This window comes from Ranitomeya variabilis, chromosome 3, assembly GCF_051348905.1.
Source record: "Ranitomeya variabilis isolate aRanVar5 chromosome 3, aRanVar5.hap1, whole genome shotgun sequence".
Taxonomy (NCBI): domain Eukaryota; kingdom Metazoa; phylum Chordata; class Amphibia; order Anura; family Dendrobatidae; genus Ranitomeya; species Ranitomeya variabilis.
The window spans coordinates 17,336,565-17,358,626 of record NC_135234.1 but is presented as its reverse complement, the minus strand read 5'-3'; positions in this window follow the sequence as shown (position 1 = coordinate 17,358,626).

Below are 22,062 nucleotides of genomic sequence, written 5' to 3'. Positions count from 1 at the left end.
GGCACCGACTAGATTTTTATCCAGGTTGCCCAGGGTTAATCTAGCTGGTACTCGGGTTGGAGCCTGGGTCACGCCCACGGCCTTTAAATAGTATTTCTGGACTTTGGGAGTCGCCGATTATAGCTTGTGCCTCGTGCCTAGTGATTCTGGTCTGGAGTGGTGGTCTTGGAGAAGAAATATCATATCTGGTGGTGTATTATCCTTTGTTATATTTCTCCTTCCTATATTTGTATTTGTTTTGCCCTGGGCACATTATTGTGTTTTCCTGTGTGTCTGCGGCGTGGTGCGTTTTTTAGTTTTCCCTGTCTGTGCTTTCTGTGGGGGTTGGTTTGTGGTCTATTCACTGGGTGGCAGGTGGTGGTTTCAGCATAGGACTGAAACAGGAGTCAGGGCCAGGCCTGGTGGCCCAGACATGCACACCATTAGTGTAAATTCTGGGAGAGGGACAGACAGGGTTTTCCCTAGTCTGAGGGATATCGCAGGGGCCCGGGTAACCAACCTTAGTCTACCCTGTTCCCCCGTGACACTTATAGTACAAATTCCTTGGATCCAAGCATCTATTGGACACATCAGGGACTACATATCCCTGAAAACGACAAGCTTCTACATTCCAAGAAGCCCCTTCCAGAATGATATGTGCAGTAGTTAGTTTCTAATAACAGCATGGGGACACAAGTCATCACTATGGCCATTAGTTTTATATGGGGTGGAGAGGCGGTAATTACTATTTGGTGATAGCAATTCTTGTTTATCCAGTAGTGCCGGCATATTTATACTTCTCCACGTAGTAATTAGACGAGCCATGTAAAGTAATATTATCATGCTCGATAGAAGAAGGTTTTTGTCCCCGGTTGATAATTGTTCTTTATGACTTAGTTTGCTGGAGAGCGGTTGAGATAAGTGCTTTGGGCTTTCATTCGAGATAGTTTGTAGAAGGACATGATTACTTTACAAGCTGCTCATAGAGAAGACGACACTCAGCAATTCAGAGGACACAAGAATGAACAGAACATAAAATCCGAAAATAAATTCTACTGCAAATTGAGAAATGACTCCGACAATCGAATAAGTCTATGTAGTTAGGAAGAAAAGACTCTAAATATTAGGGTTATGAATAACTCCAGGAAACGTTTAGTCTAGATTGGAGACAAATCTGTTGATTCTCCAGATTAACAATGAGTCCACTGTGAATGGCTCTGTTGCAAAAATAAAAACTAAAAGTAATTTTTTGGTGGTTATGACACCACCACACTCCCACAACGAACTTGTGGCCCTATCAATAGCACATTTTACATTTTCTACTTTCCCAATATTTAAAAATTTATTGAGCTTAAATTTTTATGTATTATAGGTTCTCATGATCCCCTAAAGGGATTTATAAATCCCATGGTCAAATACCCTATAATTAAATATTTCATAGGTGGCGTCTTCTGTTAAGGATCCTCGTCTCTTGGTCGGGAGAACAACTGCATATATCATTTCTAGATTTGGAGGATCTGTCCTGGTCTATATTTCACAAATGGTCCATTGATTTGAGGAGACACTGGTCTGCAGATAATCCCTGAGGGTTCCATCTATTGCGATACTTTGAGATCAACTTATTGGTTAGGAATCTTCTAACGAGAAGGTATTGTCCAAGTGTGAAGAACCCGGACAAGGCCTGAAGAAGACTTCTTCCTTCTAAAAGCAACTTCAGAGGCTGTCTCCATTGTATCTATGTCCTTGGAGAATGAATCTCCAAAGCAAGGGTTTTAGAGATCCATTCTCCAAGGACTTCGATACCTTGGAGGCAGCCCACGCTAAGGAAAAATCCTAATTCAGGTCTTGACTTCATTTTAAAGGGTTTTCTCCTTTGGACAACACCTACTTGTTAAAAAACTTCCAACTCATAAGTTGATCACAAAGTTCTCCAAGAGTTTGGACTCTCAGTGAACAGCTGTGATCTAAGTGAAGACCAGGAGGTATTTGATTTCTCTGCAGCACGTCCGCAGGAGAAACTAACTGACTAATTTTTCATTTTGTTTTTGTTTTTTCCTCTCTTTTTTCCAAGTGCCAAATCTTATTTTTTGTGGGGACGATAAAAAATGGTTATTTCTTGTAATTTTAAAGTTTTTTTTTTTTTTTTCTATTCTGAAAGGTTGATCATTTATGGATACGGCAATATCCGCCATATTTATTGTATTTTTTTATTATTGGAAGGAAAATGAGAGCGATTTTAGTATGTGTGTTATGAAATATTGCACCTGTGTTTTACATTCTTTGTGGATCTGATATTTGCCGTTGCTTGACTGCATGTAGAAGGCATTGGCCGACTTCTGAGTTGCATTGATGTCATATGCGGCTTCTGGTTTTTGACCGACGGTCTTGGATCCAAACCGGAAAATAAGTCTTTGTCTGTTTGACTTCTGGTTTACAGCTTTTGGATACAGATACAATGACACACAGCTTTGATATTTCAAGATGATTCTTGATATTTGATACTTTGTGTCATGCCCCGATGGCAGGGCGCCGTTACTTTCTTTACTTTCTCCAGATCTCAGTAGCTCGTCTCCCAAGCTGAATTCCTTATCAGATAGACATTAAAATAATGCAATGTTCTTCTCATGCATGAGATATTCAGGCGAGGGAAAGGTCTGTCCTTTATATCTGCTTTCCGCCAGTCGGTAAAGTACGTCGCTAATGTTGTTCTGTTTGTTGATAAATAACACCCCCTCCTCTCATTACATCAGTGGTTTCTCTACGACCCGCAGCTTATAAATATGTCTTCTCCCGTCTGAGTGCGCCGCTGGGTTAATGTACTGTTGGCTCGTACCAAGCCACAAAGAGGCTTTTTAAAATATCAAACACCCTCCATATAGTTTTTATGGCTCCATTCGCCGGCACTTTCCTTTGAAAAGCAATTTTTAAGGTTGAAGCCAAATGACACAATTTATTTTCTGATGCTTTGTCCTTTCAGATATAATGACAATATCTCAATATCTTTCCATATAGATTAAGGGAGGCAATCAGTAATAGAGAGAGATGGCAGTGACAGCTGGGAGCCGACGACAATCCCCTCTAAAGGAAAAGTCTGGAGAGGTGATCGATAGATATATATATATATATATATATATATATATATATGATAGACAGATAATAGATAGATAGATAATAGTTATATAATAGATAATAGATAGATAATAGATAGATAGATATTAACCCTTTAATCCCATATGACGTACTATCCCGTCGAGGTGGGGTGGGCCTTAATTCCCACTGACGGGATAGTACGTCATAGCGATCGGCCGCGCTCACGGGGGGAGCGCGTCCGATCGCGGCTGGGTGTCAGCTGACTATCGCAGCTGACATCCGGCACCATGTGCCAGGAGGGGTCACGGACTGCCCCCGGCACACTGTGATCAAACATGATCACAGTGTTCAGGCGGTATAGGGAAGCACCGCGCAGTGAGGGGGCTCCCTGCGTGCTTCCCTGAGACTCCCGGAGCAACGCGATGTGATCGCGTTGCTCCGAGAATCTCTTACCTCCTATCCCTGCAGGCCCCGGATCCAAAATGGCCGCGGGGCTGCATCCGGGTCCTGCAGGGAGTACTTTCGGGTCCAGAGCAGGCGCTGGTAAGCCTGCAGCGCTCTACGTCAGATCGCCGATCTGACGGACTGCTGTGCAAACTGTCAGATCAGCGATCTGTGATGTCCCCCCCCGGGACAAAGTAAAAAAAGTAAAAAAAAAAAAATTCCACATGTGTAAAAAAAAAAAAAAAAAAAAATTCCTAAATAAAGAAAAAATATATATATATATTATTCCCATAAATACATTTCTTTATCCAAATTAAAAAAAAACACAAAACAATAAAAGTATACATATTTAGTATCGCCGCGTCTGTAACGACCCAACCTATAAGGCTAAGTTCACACGTTGCAGAATTGCTGCGGAAATTTCCGCGGCAATTCTGCGAATCCTGCCGCGGGTATATCGCATGCAGAATTAGCATGCATATACCCGCAGAAAACTAGCGTTTTGCAAGCATAATTAGCTTGCAGAATGCTAGAGTTTTCCAAGCGATCTGTAGCATCGCTTGGAAAACTGACTGACAGGTTGGTCACACTTGTCAAACATACTGTTTGACAAGTGTGACCAACTTTTTACTATAGATGCTGCCTATGCCGCATCTATAGTAAAAGATCGAATGTTTAAAAATAATAAAAAAAATAAAAAAAATGGTTATACTCACCTGCAGACCTCAGCGGCGTCCGTTCCTATAGCTGGTGTGCGGTGAAGGGCTTGCGATGACGTCACGGCTTGTGATTGGTCGCGTGAGCAGTCACATGCGGTCTCGCGACCAATCACAGACCGCGACGTCATCGCAGGTCCTTCACCGCACAGCAGCTATAGGAACCGAAGCGGCAGCGTGCAGCGGAGCGGCCGGAAGACTGCGGGGGACATCGAAGGTGAGTATATCGCTATTTTTTATTTTAATTCTTTTATTTTTAACCAATTATATGGTGCCCAGTCCGTGGAGGAGAGTCTCCTCTCCTCCACCCTGGGTACCAACCGCACATGATCTGCTTGCTTCCCGCATGGTGTGCACAGCCCCGTGTGGGAAATAAGCAGATCAATGCACTCCTATGGGTGCAGAATCGCCGCGATTCCGCAATTTTAATGAACATGCTGCGTTTTTTTCTGGAATGCGATTCCGCTCAGGAAAAAAATGCAGCATGTGCACAAAAAATGCGGAATGCATTCTATTTCATAGGATGCTTAATGTTAGCGTTTTTTTCGCGGTTTTATAGCATTTTTATAGCGAAAAACCGCGAAAAAAACACGAAAAATATGCTACGTGTGCACACAGCCTTAAACTGTCCCACTAGTTAACCCCTTCAGTGAACACCGTAAGAAAAAAAAAAACGAGCCAAAAACAACGCTTTATTATCATACCACTGAACAAAAAGTGGAATAACACGCGATCAAAAACAGGGATATATATAATCATGGTACCGCTGAAAACGACATCTTGTCCCGCAAAAAATGAGCTGCAATACAGCATCATAAGCAAAAAACTAAAAAAGTTATAGTCCTCAGAATAAAGCAATGCCAAAATAATTATTTTTTCTATAAAATAGCTTTTATCGTATAAAAGCACCAAAACATAAAAAAATTATATAAATGAGGTATCGCTGTAATCGTACTGACCTAATGAATAAAACTCCTTTATCAATTTTACCAAACGTGGAACGGTATAAACGCCTCCCCCAAAAGAAATTCATGAATAGCTGGTTTTTGGTCATTCTGCCTCACAAAAATCGGAATAAAAAGCGATCAAAAAACGTCATGTGCCCGAAAATGTAACAAATAAAAACGTCAACTCGTCCCGCAAAAAAAGAGACCTCACATGACTCTGTGGACCAAAATATGAAAAAATTATAGGTCTCAAAATGTGGAGACGCAAAAACCTTTTTGCTATAAAAAGTATCTTTTAGTGTGTGACAGCTGCCAATCATAAAAATCCGATATAAAAAACGCTATAAAAGTAAATCAAACCCCCCTTCATCACCCCCTTAGTTAGGGAAAAATAATAAAATTAAAAAAATGTATTTATTTCCATTTTCCCATTAGGATTAGGGCTAGGGTTAGGACTAGGGTTAGGGTTAGGGTTAGGGCTAGGGTTAGGGCTAGGGTTAGGGTTAGGGCTAGGGTTAGGGTTGGGGCTAAAGTTAGGGTTAGGATTACATTTACGGTTGGGATTAGGGTTGGGATTAGAGTTAGGGGTGTGTCAGGGTTAAGGGTGTGGTTAGGGTTACCGTTGGGATTAGGGTTAGGGGTGTGTTTGGATTAGGGTTTTAGTTATAATTGGGGGGTTTTCACTGTTTAGGCACATCAGGGGCTCTCCAAACGCGACATGGCGTCCGATCTCAATTCCAGCCAATTCTGCGTTGAAAAAGTAAAACAGTGCTCCTTCCCTTCCGAGCTCTCCCATGCGCCCAAACAGGGGTTTACCCCAACATATGGGGTATCAGCGTACTTGGGACAAATTGGACAACAACTTTCGGGGTCCAAGTTCTCTTGTTATCCTTGGGAAAATAAAAATTTGGGGGGCTAAAAATCATTTTTGTGGGAAAAAAAGGATTTTTTATTTTCACGGCTCTGCGTTGTAAACTGTAGTGAAACACTTGGTTCTCACAACACACCTAGATAAGTTCCTTGGGAGGTCTAGTTTCCAATATGGGGTCACGTGTGGGGGGTTTCTACTATTTGGGTACATCAGGGGCTCTAAAAATGCAACGTGACGCCTGCAGACCAATCCATCTAAGTCTGCATTCCAAATGGCATTCCTTTCCTTCCGAGCTCTGCCATGCGCCCAAACAGTGGTTCCCCCCCAATATGGGGTATCAGCATACTCAGGACAAATTGTACAACAACTATTGGGGTCCAATTTATCCTGTTACCCTTGTGAAAACACAAAACTGGGGGGTAAAAAAATCATTTTTGTGAAAAAAAAAGAATTTTTATTTTCATGGCTCTGCGTTATAAACTGTAGTGAAATACTTGGGGGTTCAAAGCTCTCAAACAACATCTAGATAAGTTCCTTAGGGGGTCTAATCTCCAAGGGTGCCCAAACTTTTGCATAGGCCTATTTTCATTTTTGTAGTTTTAATAGATAAATAGATAATAGATAGATAGATAGATAATACATATAGATGATAGATAATAGATAGATAATAGATAGATCGATAATAGATAGATAATAAATAGATAATATATAATAGATAGATAACAAATTGATAGATGAAGGATAAATAGATAGATAATAGATAGATAGATAGATAGATAGATAGATAGATAGATAGATAGATAATAGATATTTATGTTTGTAAAGAGCTTGTAAAGTGACAGAGACCTCCTTGCTTGTGTTGATGGGCTTTGCCGGGATTCTTGGTTCTCGTCCTGCACAATGTCTACCAGCGTTATAAATGATGACATGTTAGTGCTATTATCTGGGAACAGCGATGGGAGTGCAATACACACTGCGAATCCCTCATATATTATTTATATTTCAAGAGCCGGTATGGATCGCAGGGAAGTCAGGAGGAGGGAGAGAAACAAATTTCTTACTCAAACCAAGTCCCCCTGAAGCGGACACATCAAAAGACTACAAAACACTAATCCAGAAAAACCAGTGTATTATTTAAAGTGACAAGCAGCTCGTCATTATCAGAGGTACCTGGTCGATACTTCTGACAGCAAAACCCCATGTATTATGTACATCTAGAGAGGACAAGCAGATTGTTACATTGTCTTATTGCTGAATATCTTATATGTGCAGCTTTAAATGTCGTCAGCACAATCACAGGAAGGAGAGACAGAGGGAAGAATGATTGGAAGGAATTTAAATTGTCAACAGCTCAACATGAACATGTATCACTAATCGTATAAAGGGCAGTATTATAGTAGTTATATTCTTGTACATAGGGGGCAGTATTATAGTAGTTATATTCTTGTACATAGGGGGCAGTATTATAGTAGTTATATTCTTGTACATAGAGGCAGTATTATAGTAGTTATAATTCTTGTATGTAGGGGCAGTATTATAGTAGTTATATTCTTGCACATAGGAGCAGTATTATAGTAGTTATATTCCTGTACATAGGGGGCAGTATTATAGTAGTTATATTCTTGCACATAGGAGCAGTATTATAGTAGTTATAATTCTTGTACGTAGGGGCAGTATTATAGTAGTTATATTCTTGTACATAGGAGCAGTATTATAGTAGTTATATTCTTGTACATAGGGGCAGTATTATAGTAGTTATATTCTTGTATATAGGGGCAGTATTATAGTAGTTATATTCTTGTACATATGAACAGTATTATAGTAGTTATATTATTCTTGTACATAGGAGCAGTATTATAGTAGTTATATTCTTGTGCATAGGAGCAGTATTATAGCAGTTATATTCTTGTACATAGGAGCAGTATTATAGTAGTTATTTTCTTGTACATAGGGGCAGTATTATAGTAGTTATATTCTTGTACATAGGAGCAGTATTATAGTAGTTATATTCTTGTACATAGGGGCAGTATTATAGTAGTTATATTCTTGTACATAGGGGCAGTATTATAGTAGATATATTCTTGTACATAGGGGCAGTATTATAGTAGATATATTCTTGTACATAGGGGCAGTATTATAGTAGATATATTCTTGTATATAGGAGCAGTATTATAGTAGTTATATTCTTGTACATAGGAGCAGTATTATAGTAGTTATATTCTTGTACATAGGAGCAGTATTATAGTAGTTATATTCTTGTACATAGGAGCAGTATTATAGTAGTTATATTCTTGTACATAGAAGCAGTATTACAGTAGTTATATTCTTGTACATAAGGGCAGTATTATAGTAGATATATTCTTGCACATAGAGGGCAGTATTCTAGTAGTTTTATTTATGTACATAGGGGCAGTATTATAGTAGTTATATTCTTGTGCATAGCATTAGCAGCGGTATTAATTATATTTTCCTGTTTTTATCAATCACCATTACGGCTCTCAGTCTATATTGCATCGTATAATGTCTTAGGGTACCGTCTCACTATACGATTTACCAACGATCACGACCTGCGATACGACCTGGCCGTGATCGTTGGTAAGTCGTTGTGTGGTCGCTGGGGAGCTGTCACACAGACTGCTCTCCAGCGACCAACGATGCCGAGGTTCGGTGGTAACCAGGGTAAACATCGGGTTACTAAGCGCAGGGCCGCGCTTAGTAACCCGATGTTTACCGTGGTTACCAGCGTAAAAGTAAAAAAAAAACAAACAGTACATACTGACCATCTGATGTCCGTCAGGTCCCTTGCCGTCTGCTTCCTGCACTGACTGAGTGCCGCCGTAAAGTGAAAGCAGATCACAGCGGTGACGTCACCGCTGTGATCTGCTCTCACTTTCCGGCCGGCAGACAGACAGAGCAGGAAGCAGACGGCAAGGGACCTGACGGACATCAGATAGTAAGTATGTACGGTTTTTTTTTTTTTTACTTTTACGCTGGTAACCAGGGTAAACATCGGGTTACTAAGCGCGGCCCTGCGCTTAGTTACCCGATGTTTACCCTGGTTACCAGCGAACGCATCGCTGGATCGCTGTCACACACAACGATCCAACGATGACAGCGGGAGATCCAGCGACGAAAGAAAGTTCCAAACGATCTGCTACGACGTACGATTCTCAGCTGGGTGTCTGATCGCAGTAGCGTGTCAGACACTGCGAGATCGTAACGATATCGCTAGAACGTCACGAATCGTGCCGTCGTAGCGATAAAAATGCCACTGTGTGACGGTACCCTTAGGATAATAGGAGGAAACCAGACACATGAGGAACATACAAACTCTTCTCAGTTGTACCCTCTCTGTCGGTATGTCAGTTCTCTGTAATCTTTGGTTAAGTACACATATACTGTATTCCAAGTCTCACTGTGTTGTTATCTTTTTTTTACCTTTAGTGACACATTTTGTTTCTTAACTTTCTGTAAATATTTTTGCAAAACTGAAGAATTTGCAAACAAATTTGTAAATGTTGAAGCTGAGCATCACTTCTCGGGTACATGACTTCACATCAGTTGTCCCACCTAAACTGCTTCGCTCCAGAACTACAACTCCCCGCCTTGTCTCAGCTTTACATGAACAGCAGAGAACACCAGACCATCTTTATATTACTCTGCTGCCACTTATATAAAACAGAAGCCTCACCATCAAGCTTGCTCCACTTTCAAGAACTTCTTAGGATGTAACATCCCGCACTGCAGACCATGGTGAACCCCGACCACTCATACCAGTCCTCCCACAGCTAGTCCAGTGCATTAATGAGAATGCTACAGTTACTTGGATTTTTGGACCATTTTAAATGTTTAGTTTCACGGAGTCCGACACTGAACATTACCTGCCTGACTGCTAAATATAGATTCACCTGATTTCTCAAGCACCAATTAAATTGAGCTTGAAAGTGCGAAAAGGCAACTTCTGCTTCTTCTATTTTTGACTGTTAGCAAATATAGCCAAACTGAGTGACGAAGAATCAGAAAGATTATCTCATTGCTAATGACTGAAATAAGACAAGCATCAAAGTCAAAGGAATATGTAAGAAATCTCCGACAGGCAGATGTAGTATATAGTGCCTCAAAAAGTATTCATACAATATAAATTTTTCAGCATTTTTTCACACCACACCCACAAACTTAAATTAAATTTATTGGGATTGTGATACCAGCACAAAGTTACAAGTATTTGTGAAGCGTAAAGGAAATGATACAAGGTTTTCTAATTATTTAAAAATATATACACTCACTGGCCACTTTATTAGGTACACCTGTCCAACTTCTTGTTAACACTTAATTTCTAATCAGCCAATCACATGGCGGCAACTCAGTGCATTTAGGCATGTAGACATGGTCAAGACAATCTCCTGCAGTTCAAACCGAGCATCAGTATGGGGAAGAAAGGTGATTTGAGTGCCTTTGAACGTGGCATGGTTGTTGGTGCCAGAAGGGCTGGTCTGAGTATTTCAGAAACTGCTGATCTACTGGGATTTTCACGCACAACCATCTCTAGGGTTTACAGAGAATGGTCCGAAAAAGAAAAAAAATCCAGTGAGCGGCAGTTCTGTGGGCGGAAATGCCTTGTTGATGCCAGAGGTCAGAGGAGAATGGGCAGACTGGTTCGAGCTGATAGAAAGGCAACAGTGACTCAAATCGCCACCCGTTACAACCAAGGTAGGCCTAAGAGCATCTCTGAACGCACAGTGCGTCGAACTTTGAGGCAGATGGGCTACAGCAGCAGAAGACAACACCGGGTACCACTCCTTTCAGCTAAGAACAGGAAACTGAGGCTACAATTTGTACAAGCTCATCGAAATTGGACAGTAGAAGATTGGAAAAACGTTGCTTGGTCTGATGAGTCTCGATTTCTGCTGCGACATTCGGATGGTAGGGTCAGAATTTGGCGTAAACAACATGAAAGCATGGATCCATCCTGCCTTGTATGGAGCATCTTTGGGATGTGCAGCCGACAAATCTGCGGCAACTGTGTGATGCCATCATGTCAATATGGACCAAAATCTCTGAGGAATGCTTCCAGCACCTTGTTGAATTTATGCCACGAAGAATTGAGGCAGTTCTGAAGGCAAAAGGGGGTCCAACCCGTTACTAGCATGGTGTACCTAATAAAGTGGCCGGTGAGTGTATATCTAAATATTGTGAAGTGCATTTATATTTAGCCCCCAGTAGTCTGTTGCCCCTAAAGAAAATCCTGCGTGATCAATTGCCTCCAAAAGTCAATTAGTACATTGAGTCCACCTGGGTGTAATTTCTTCTCAGTATAACTACAGCTGTTCTGTGAAGGCTTCAGATGTTTGAGAACATTAAGGATCAAACAGAATCATGAAAACCAAGGAGCTCACCAGACAGGTCAGGGATAAAGTTATGGAGAAGAGTAAGGCAGGGATAAGTTATGAAAAACAGCCCAAGCTCTGAACATCTCAAGGAGCAATATACAATCCATCATACAAAAAATGGAAGGAGTATGGCGCAACTGCAAACCTACCAAGACATGGCCGTCCACCTAACCTGACATCCATAGCAAGCAGAACACCATGTAGAGATGCAGCCAAGAGGTCCATGGTCACTCTGGAGGACCAGCAGAGAGCCACAGCTCAGGTGGGAGAATTTGTCCACATAAATCTTTCCTGCATTTAAAAGTGGCAAGAAGAAATACATTTTTGAAAAGAAGTCATAAGAAGTGTTGTTTGCAGTTTGCAAAAAGTCATGTAGAAGACACAGTGAGCATGTGGAAAAAGGGGCTCTGGTCAAATGAGACCAAAGGAGAAATTTCGAGGCTAAATGCAAAATACTATACGTGGTGTAAAATGAAAATTGCACATGACCCTGAAAACACCATCCCCACCGTCACACATGGTGGTGGCAACATCATGCTGTGGGGAGACTTTTCTTCAGCAGGAGAAGGGAAGCTGGTCAAAATTAATGGAAAGATGATTTTAGATAAATACAGGGTAATCGTGGAGGAAAACTTGTTATATGCTGCAAAAGACTTGAGACTGGGATGTAGGTTCACCTTCCAGCAGGACAATTACCCTAAACCTCCTGCCAGAGCTACAATGGAGGGTTTATATCAGAGTATATTCATTTGTGTGAACGGCCCAGTCACAGTCCAGACCCAAATCCCACAGAATATGTGACAAGATGTTAAAATTACAGATCACAGACGTCTCCGTTAAGGATGATCGTACCCGTGGATGTTCGGGTTAGTCATTTTCGGCCGAACTGTAGTTCAAAGTTCGGTTTGGGCATAAGAACTTGACCTGAACTTGATCCAGAAACCAAAACACTATAGAAGTCAATGGGGACCCAAACTTTGGTGTTTTAAAATGGATGTAAAATGGTCACAGAAAGGGCTATGGGGCAGCAAAAGAGACCAAAATGGGGGTTTAAGCAGGGAGGGCAATTGTCCTCCAAACAAATGTGGATATTGAAGTAACTTAAAATAACATAGAATAAAAAAAAGAAAAATAATAATCTTGAACCAAGAGGCAGAAGTTCAAGAGGAGGAGAAGGTTGAGAAAGAGGTGGAGATGGAAGAGGAGGAGGAGGAAGCAAACACTGTTTTTGTGGGGGGGTTGGGGGGTACTCTGAAAACAGGCTCTGTGGGGGCACTTTGCATCCAAGCAGTGTAATAATCTGCACTATTTTGGGGTACAAACAATGAGGAGATCATCAAATAGGAGATGTGGCCGTGTTTCTGGTGGTGGTGGTGTAGTTCCTGCAGTGAGAGAGAGGACATGGTCGATCTGTGTCCACTATGCACTTAAATGAAACACCTTCCTCTGGTACATGCAGGCGACAGGACGTTCTGTGTAATTTCATAGGCCCGAGTAACGTTGGACAATGGTGAGGCCAGAAGAAGTAGAGGTGGTTTGGGATTGGATGGGTGAAAGTGCTTCCAGTTCCTTTGCATTATATTTCACCCAGTCCCTTGATGAAAGGGCAGATTTTGCATTTACGCCTCATAGATGACTGTCTTCCCCCTCACCCCCTTGGAAATCACACAAGCAGTGTGAGCCCCAAGTCATGCAGCAGTCAATTCTGCTTTTTGATGACTGTGCTGGCCGTGGTCCCTTGGGCTATCCACCTTGTCCTGCCCCACAATGTCTAACCACTTCATTTTATTTGCCATTCCAAATGTTTTGGGGCTTCCCCAAATTGAAATAATAAAACTAAAAAAAATAAAAAAAGAAGTTACTTTGCAGGGTAAGACCACAAAGGCTTTTAGGCCCAGAACTCCCACAGACATGGGTGCAGAGTAAGAAAAGTGATTTTTAGGCACAGTACTCCCACAGACACAGGTGTGGAGCAAATTAAAAGTGGGTTTTAGGCACAGTACTCCAGCAGACATGGGTGCAGAGTAAGAAAAGTGATTTTTAGGCACAGTACTCCCACAGACACAAGTGCGGAATAAAAGAAAAGTGGGTTTTAGGCCCAGTACTCCCACAAACATGGGTGCAGAGTAAGAAAAGTGATTTTTAGGCACAGTACTCCCACAGACACAAGTGCGGAGTAAAAGAAAAGTGGGTTTTAGGCCCAGTACTCCCACAGACATGGATGCAGAGTAAAAAAAGTGATTTTTAGGCACAGTACTCCCACAGACGCAGGTGTGGAGTAAAAGAAAAGTGGGTTTTAGGCCCAGCACTCCCACAGACATGGATGCAGAGTAAGAAAAGTGATTTTTAGGCACAGTACTCCCACAGACACAGGTGTGGAGTAAAAGAAAAGTGGGTTTTAGACCCAGTACTCCCACAGACATGGGTGCAGAGTAAGAAAAGTGATTTTTAGGCACAGTACTCCCACAGACACAAGTGCGGAGCAAAAGAAAAGTGGGTTTTATGCACAGTGCTGCCACAAACACGGGTGCAGAGTAAAAAATGTGGCATGACCTGGGATCCAGCATTTCTACAGGCTGTGTACGTTTCAGCCGGGAAATCACAGCTGTGCCAAAACTTGACATGGATGTGATGGTTCCAGAAGTGCCCACAGCCTGAAATCTTGTTGATTGACTGCACTGCAGCTTTTCAACAAACTTTATTCAGCACCGAATCCGAACAGTAAAACTTCCTGTAAAAAGTCCATGTTCGGAGTTTGGTACCAGACACTAGTTGTTCCATATAAACCCTAAACTTTCACAGTTCAGGTTCACTCATCCCTAGTCTCCATTCAATCTCACAGAGCTAGAGCGAGTGTGCAAAGAAGAAGGGGCAAAATGTCTCCACCAGGATGAGCAAAACTGGTAGACATAGACCCCAAAAGAGTGCAACAGTAACTGAAAAGAGAGGTGGTCCTAAAAAGTGATGACTTAGGGGGCTGAATTGAAATGCACGGCACAATTATCAGATTTATAGTTTTAAAATATTTAAACAAATCCTGCATAATTTCCTTAACACTTAACAAATAATCGTTACTTTGTGTTTGTATCATATGAAATGCTAATAAAATACATTTAAACTCGTGGGTTTAATGTAAAAAAAAAGTGAAAAAGTTTGTGGGTATGAATATTTTTCAAGGCTCTGTATGTACAGGTGTATAACCTGAGCAACTCCTGTGTATATAAAACACCCCCATAGCAAGATGCTGCCTCCACCATGCTTCACTGTTGGGATTGTATTGGGCAGGTGATGAGCAGTGCCTGATTTTCTCCACACATACCGCTTAGAATTATCACCACAAAGGTCTATCTTCATCTCATCAGACCAGAGAATCTTATTTCTCATAGTCTGGGAGTCCTTCATGTGTTTTTTTTAGCAAACTCTATGCGGCTTTCATATGTCTTGCACTGAGGAGAGGCTTCCATCTGGCCACTCTGCCATAAAGGCCCGACTGGTGGAGGCTGCAGTGATAGTTGACTTTGTGGAACTTTCTACCATCTCCCTACTGCATCTCTGGAGCTCAGCCACAGTGATCTTGGGGTTCTTCTTTACCTCTCTTACCAAGGCTCTTCTCCCACGATTGCTCAGTTTGGCTGGACAGCCAGATCTAGGAAGACTTCTGGTGGTCCCAAACTTCCTCCATTTAAGGATTATGGAGACCACTGTGCTCTTAGGACTAGTGTTGAGCGATACCGTCCGATACTTGAAAGTATCGGTATCGGATAGTATCGGCCGATACCCGAAAAATATCGGATATCGCCGATACCGATACCCGATACCAATGCAAGTCAATGGGACACAAGTATCGGAAGGTATCCCTGGATGGTTGCCAGGGTCTGAAGGAGAGGAAACTCTCCTTCAGGCCCTGGGATCCATATTTATGTGTAAAATAAAGAATTAAATTAAAAAATAGGGATATACTCACCCTCTGACGCGCCCTGGTTGTAACCGGCAGCCTCCGTTCCTAAGAATGAGGAGTTTAGGACCCTCGATGACGTCGCGGCCGACGTCACGGCTTCTGATTGGTCGCGTGAGCGGTCACATGAGCGCTCACGCGACCAATCACAAGCCGCGACGTCAGCCGTGACATCATCGAAGGTCCTAAACGCCTCATTCTTAGGAACCGAGGCTCCCGGTTACATTGGTAAGGTCCAGGGGCCGCCGGAGAGGTGAGTATATAAATTAAAATAAAAAATATGGATATACTCACCTCTCCGGAGGCCCCTGGACCTTACCGAAATGTAACCGGGAGCCTCCATTCCTAAGAATGAGCCCGTGAAGGACCTGCGATGATGCGACATCATCGAAGGCCCTTCACGCGCTCATTCTTAGGAACGGAGACTCCCGGTTACATCGGTAAGGTCCAGGGGCCTCCGGAGAGGTGAGTATATCCATATTTTTTATTTTAATTCTTTATTGTACACATGAATATGGTTCCGATACCGATTCCCGATACCACAAAAGTATCGGAACTCGGTATCGGAATTCCGATACCGCAAGTATCGGCCGATACCCGATACTTGCGGTATCGGAATGCTCAACACTACTTAGGACCCTTGAGTACTGCAGAAATCCTGTTGTAACCTTGGCCAGATCTGTGTCTGAAAACTTTCCATACCCACTGTATATATGTACAGTTGATATAACCTGGGCATCTCCTGTATATAATTATATATGTACAGCTGGTATAAGCTGGGCATCTCCTGTATATAATTATATATGTACAGCTGGTATAACCTGGGCATCTCCTGTATATAATTATATATGTACAGTCGGTATAACCTGGGCATCTTCTGTATATAATTATATATGTATAGCTGGTATAACCTGGGCATCTCCTGTATATAATTATATATGTACAGCTGGTATAACCTGGGCATCTCCTGTATATAATTATATATGTACAGCTGGTATAACCTGGGCGTCTCCTGTATATAATTATATATGTACAGCCGGTATAACCTGGGCATCTCCTGTATATAATTATATATGTACAGCTGGTATAGCCTGGGCATCTCCTGTATATAATTATATATGTACAGCTGGTATAAGCTGGGCATCTCCTGTATATAATTATATATGTACAGCTGGTATAACCTGGGCATCTCCTGTATATAATTATATATGTACAGTCGGTATAACCTGGGCATCTTCTGTATATAATTATATATGTATAGCTGGTATAACCTGGGCATCTCCTGTATATAATTATATATGTACAGCTGGTATAAGCTGGGCATCTCCTGTATATAATTATATATGTACAGCTGGTATAACCTGGGCATCTCCTGTATATAATTATATATGTACAGCCGGTATAACCTGGGTATCTCCTGTATATAATTATATATGTACAGCTGGTATAAGCTGGGCATCTCCTGTATATAATTATATATGTACAGCTGGTATAACCTGGGCATCTCCTGTATATAATTATATATGTACAGTCGGTATAACCTGGGCATCTTCTGTATATAATTATATATGTATAGCTGGTATAACCTGGGCATCTCCTGTATATAATTATATATGTACAGCTGGTATAACCTGGGCATCTCCTGTATATAATTATATATGTACAGCTGGTATAACCTGGGTATCTCCTGTATATAATTATATACATACAGCTGGTATAACCTGGGCATCGCCTGTATATAATTATATATGTACAGCCGGTATAACCTGGGCATCTCCTGTATATAATTATATATGTACAGCTGGTATAACCTGGGCATCTCCTGTCTATAATTATATATGTACAGCTGGTATAACCTGGGCATCTCCTGTCTATAATTATATACATACAGCTGGTATAACCTGGGCATCTCCTGTATATAATTATATATGTACAGTCGGTATAACCTGGGCATCTTCTGTATATAATTATATATGTATAGCTGGTATAACCTGGGCATCTCCTGTATATAATTATATATGTACAGCTGGTATAACCTGAACATCTCCTGTATATAATTATATATGTACAGCTGGTATAACCTGGGCATCTCCTGTATATAATTATATATGTATAGCTGGTATAACCTGGGCATCTCCTGTATATAATTATATATGTACAGCCGGTATAACCTGGGCATCTCCTGTATATAATTATATATGTACAGCTGGTATTATCTGGGCATCTCCTGCTGTACACTGATTATTTATTACTACATACTGTATACATGCAGCAGTGTCCTCCTATGTGTGCCGGGTTGCAGCGATGATTTGATGATATTGTCCTCAGAATTCCCTGACCCTGATGATTGATGGAATGTTCGTTATTGAGTATACATAGAGCAGATGGAGGCGGATCTGGGTGAAGGTGACTGTGTCTTTGTATTTCTGATCTTTTTCTTAGGTCTGGTCATTATCTTAGAGAACTGAAGCTCGCACTGCTGAAATTTCCAGAATCAGCCACATCGGTTTTCTCAGCTTCCAATTAAATTGCAGTTGAAAGTCAGAAATGGCGTCTTCTGCATTTTCCATTTTTGGCCTGTTAGCAAGTTTGGCAAAATGAGAGTTGAGGAATCCTCATCATTATCTCAGTGTTAATCACCAGGAGCTCATTGTGCCTGACATCTGATCTTTCCTTCTCAGAAAGGAGCGAGGGCCGGCTGGGATTTTTTTTTTATTTTCCCCAGAGGTTTCTGTATCTTTTTTTGTGTTCTCAGATATTGGGCGAAGTGATTCACATGCAGCCGAAGCAAAAATGATCAGTGTGTCGAGCTGTTCTGGGGAAAGTGGTCAAAAAAGAAAAGATATTAATTAAATAGAAATACCATATATATACTCGAGTATAAGCCGACCCCCCTAATTTTGCCACAAAAAACTGGGAAAACTTAATGACTCGAGTATAAGCCTAGGGTGGAAAATGCAGCAGCTACCGGTAAATGTCAAAAGTAATAATAGATACCAATAAAAGTAAAATTAATTGAGACATCAGTAGGTTAAGTGTTTTTGAATATCCATATTGAATCAGGAGCCCCATATAATGCTCCATACAGTTTATGATGGGCCCATAAGATGCTCCATATTAAAATATGCCCCATATAATGCTGCACAAATGCTGATTATGGCCACATAACATGCTCCATACAGATATTTGCCCCCATATCATGCTGCACATGGCCCCATAAAATGCTCCATACAGATATTTGCCCCCATATCATGCTGCACATGGCCACATAAGATGCCCCATACAGATATTTGCCACCATATCATGCTGCACATGGCCCCATAAAATGCTCCATACAGATATTTGCCCCCATATCATGCTGCACATGGCCACATAAGATGCCCCATACAGATATTTGCCCCCATATCATGCTGCACATGGCCACATAAGATGCTCCATACAGATATTTGCCCCCATATAATGCTGCACATGGCCCCATACAGATATTTGCCCCATATAATGCTGCACATGGCCACATAAGATGCTCCATACAGATATTTGCCCCCATATAATGCTGCACATGGCCACATAAGATGCTCCATACAGATATTTGCCCCAAATGCTGTTGCTGTGATTAAAAAAATAAAAAAATCACATACTTACCTCTCCGGCCCCCTGCACTTGCTATAGTCACCTGCTCCCCGTTCCGCCGCTGTGTCTTTCCATCCTCTGCACCGACGTTCAGGAAGAGGGCGGCGTGCATTAATCGCGTCACCGCACCCTCTGACCTGAGCATCACTGCGGAAGACACAGCGGCGCCGACGGTGGAACGAGGAGCAGGTGAATATCACGCACTGCCTCCGTCATACTCACCTGCTCCCGGCGAGGTCCCTTCACGTCTGTTCCCTGGTGCTGCATTTTCTTCCTGTAGTGAGCGGTCACCATTACCGCTCATTACAGTAATGAATATGCGGCTCCACCCCTATGGGCTGAAAATCTCGGCTTATACTCGAGTATATACGGTAATATGAAAGGACGTGTGTTTAGAAAAAAATGCAAATAGGAAATGGAGCAATTTTCAAAAAATCTTCATTTAACCAATTCAATTTACCCCCAGGGTGGTTTGCATGTTAATGACTGGGCCAATTCTTACAATTCTGACCACTGTCCCTTTATGAGGTTATAACTCTGGAACGCTTCAACAGATCCTGGTGATTCTGACAATATTTTCTCGTGACATATTGTAGTTCATGATAGTGGTAAAATTTCTTTGATATTACCTGCATTTATTTGTGAAAAAAATGGAAATTTGGCGAAAGTTTTGAAAATATCGCAATTTTCCAATTTTGAATTTTTATGCAATTAAATCACAGAGATATGTCACACAAAATACTTAATAAGTAACATTTCCCACATGTCTACTTTACATCAGCACAATTTTGGAACCAAATTTTTTTTTTGTTAGGGAGTTATAAGGGTTAAAAGTTGACCAGCAATTTCTCATTTTTACAACACCATTTTTTTAGGGACCACATCACATTTGAAGTCATTTTGAGGGGTCTATATGATAGAAAATACCCAAGTGTGACACCATTCTAAAACTTGCACCCCTCAAGGTGCATAAAACCACATTCAAGAAGTTTATTAGCCCTTCAGGTGTTTCACAGGAATTTTTGGAAAATGTTTAAATAAAGAAAAATGGAAAAACACAGGAAATGTTTAAATAAAAATGAACATTTAACTTTTTTTCACAAAAAATTTACTTCAGCTCCAATTTGTTTAATTTTACCAAGGGTCACAGGAGAAAATGGACCCCAAAAGTTGTTGTACAATTTGTCCTGAGTACGCCGATACCCCATATGTGGGGATAAACCACTCTTTGGGCGGATGGCAGAACTCAGAAGGGAAGGAGCGCCATTTGACTTTTCAATGCAAAATTGACTCGAATTGAGATGGTGTGCCTAAACATTGAAACTCCCCACAAGTGACACCATTTTGGAAAGTAGACCCCCTAAGGAACTTATCTAGATGTGTGGTGAGCACTTTGACCCATTAAGTGATTCACAGAAGTTTATAATGCAGAGCCGTAAAAATAAAAAATCATATTTTTTCACAAAAATGATCTTTTCACCCCCCATTTTTTATTTTCCCAAGGGTAAGAGAAGAAATTGGACCACAAAAGTTGTTGAACAATTTGTCCTGAGTACGCTGATACCCCATATGTGGGGGTAAACCACTGTTTGGGCGCATGGCAGAGCTTGGAAGGGAAGGAGCGCCGTTTGACTTTTCAATGCAAAATTGACAGGAATTGAGATGGGATGCCATGTTGCGTTTGGAGAGCCACTGATGTGCCTAAACATCGAAACCCCCCACAAGTGACACCATTTTGGAAAGTAGACCCCCTAAGGAACTTATCTAGATGTGTGGTGAGCACTTTGACCCACCAAGTGCTTCACAGAAGTTTATAATGCAGAGCCGTAAAAATAAAAAATCATATTTTTTCACAAAAATGATCTTTTCACCCCCCATTTTTTATTTTCCCAAGGGTAAGAGAAGAAATTGGACCACAAAAGTTGTTGAACAATTTGTCCTGAGTACGCTGATACCCCATATGTGGGGGTAAACCACTGTTTGGGCGCATGGCAGAGCTTGGAAGGAAAGGAGCGCCGTTTGACTTTTCAATGCAAAATTGACAGGAATTGAGATGGGATGCCATGTTGCGTTTGGAGAGCCACTGATGTGCCTAAACATCGAAACCCCCCACAAGTGACACCATTTTGGAAAGTAGACCCCCTAAGGAACTTATCTAGATGTGTGGTGAGCACTTTGACCCACCAAGTGCTTCACAGAAGTTTATAATGCAGAGCCGTAAAAATAAAAAATCATATTTTTTCACAAAAATGATCTTTTCGCCCCCAATTTTTTATTTTCCCAAGGGTAACAGGAGAAATTGGACCCCAAAAGTTGTTGTCCAATGTGTCCTGAGTACGCTGATATCCCATAAGTTGGGGTAAACCCCTGTTTGGGCACATGGGAGAGCTCTGAAGGGAAGGACCGCCGTTTTACTTTTTCAACGCAGAATTGGCTGGAATTGAGATCGGATGCCATGTCGCGTTTGGAGAGCCCCTGATGTGCCTAAACAGTGGAAACCCCTCAATTATGACTGAAACCCTAATCCAAACACATCCCTAACCTAATCCTAACGGTGACCCTAACCACACCCCTAACCCTGACACACCCCTAACCCTAATCCCAACCATATTCCCAAAGGTAAATGTAATCCAAACCCTAACACTAACTTTAGCCCCAACCCTAACTGTAGCCTTAACCCTAGCCCCAACCCTAATCCTAGCCCTAACCCTAACCCTAGCCCTAACCCTAGCCCTAACCCCAATGGGAAAATGGAAATAAATAATTTTTTTAATTTTTCCCTAACTAAGGGGGTGATGAAGGGGTGTTTGATTTACTTTTATAGTGGGTTTTTTAGCTGATTTTTATGATTGGCAGCCGTCACACACTGAAAGACGCTTTTTATTGCAAAAAATATTTTTTGCGTTACCACATTTTTAGAGCTATAATTTTTCCATATTTTGGTCCACAGAGTCATGTGAGGTTTTGTTTTTTGCGGGACGAGTTGACATTTTTATTGGTAACATTTTCGGGCATGTGACATTTTTTGATCGCTTTTTAT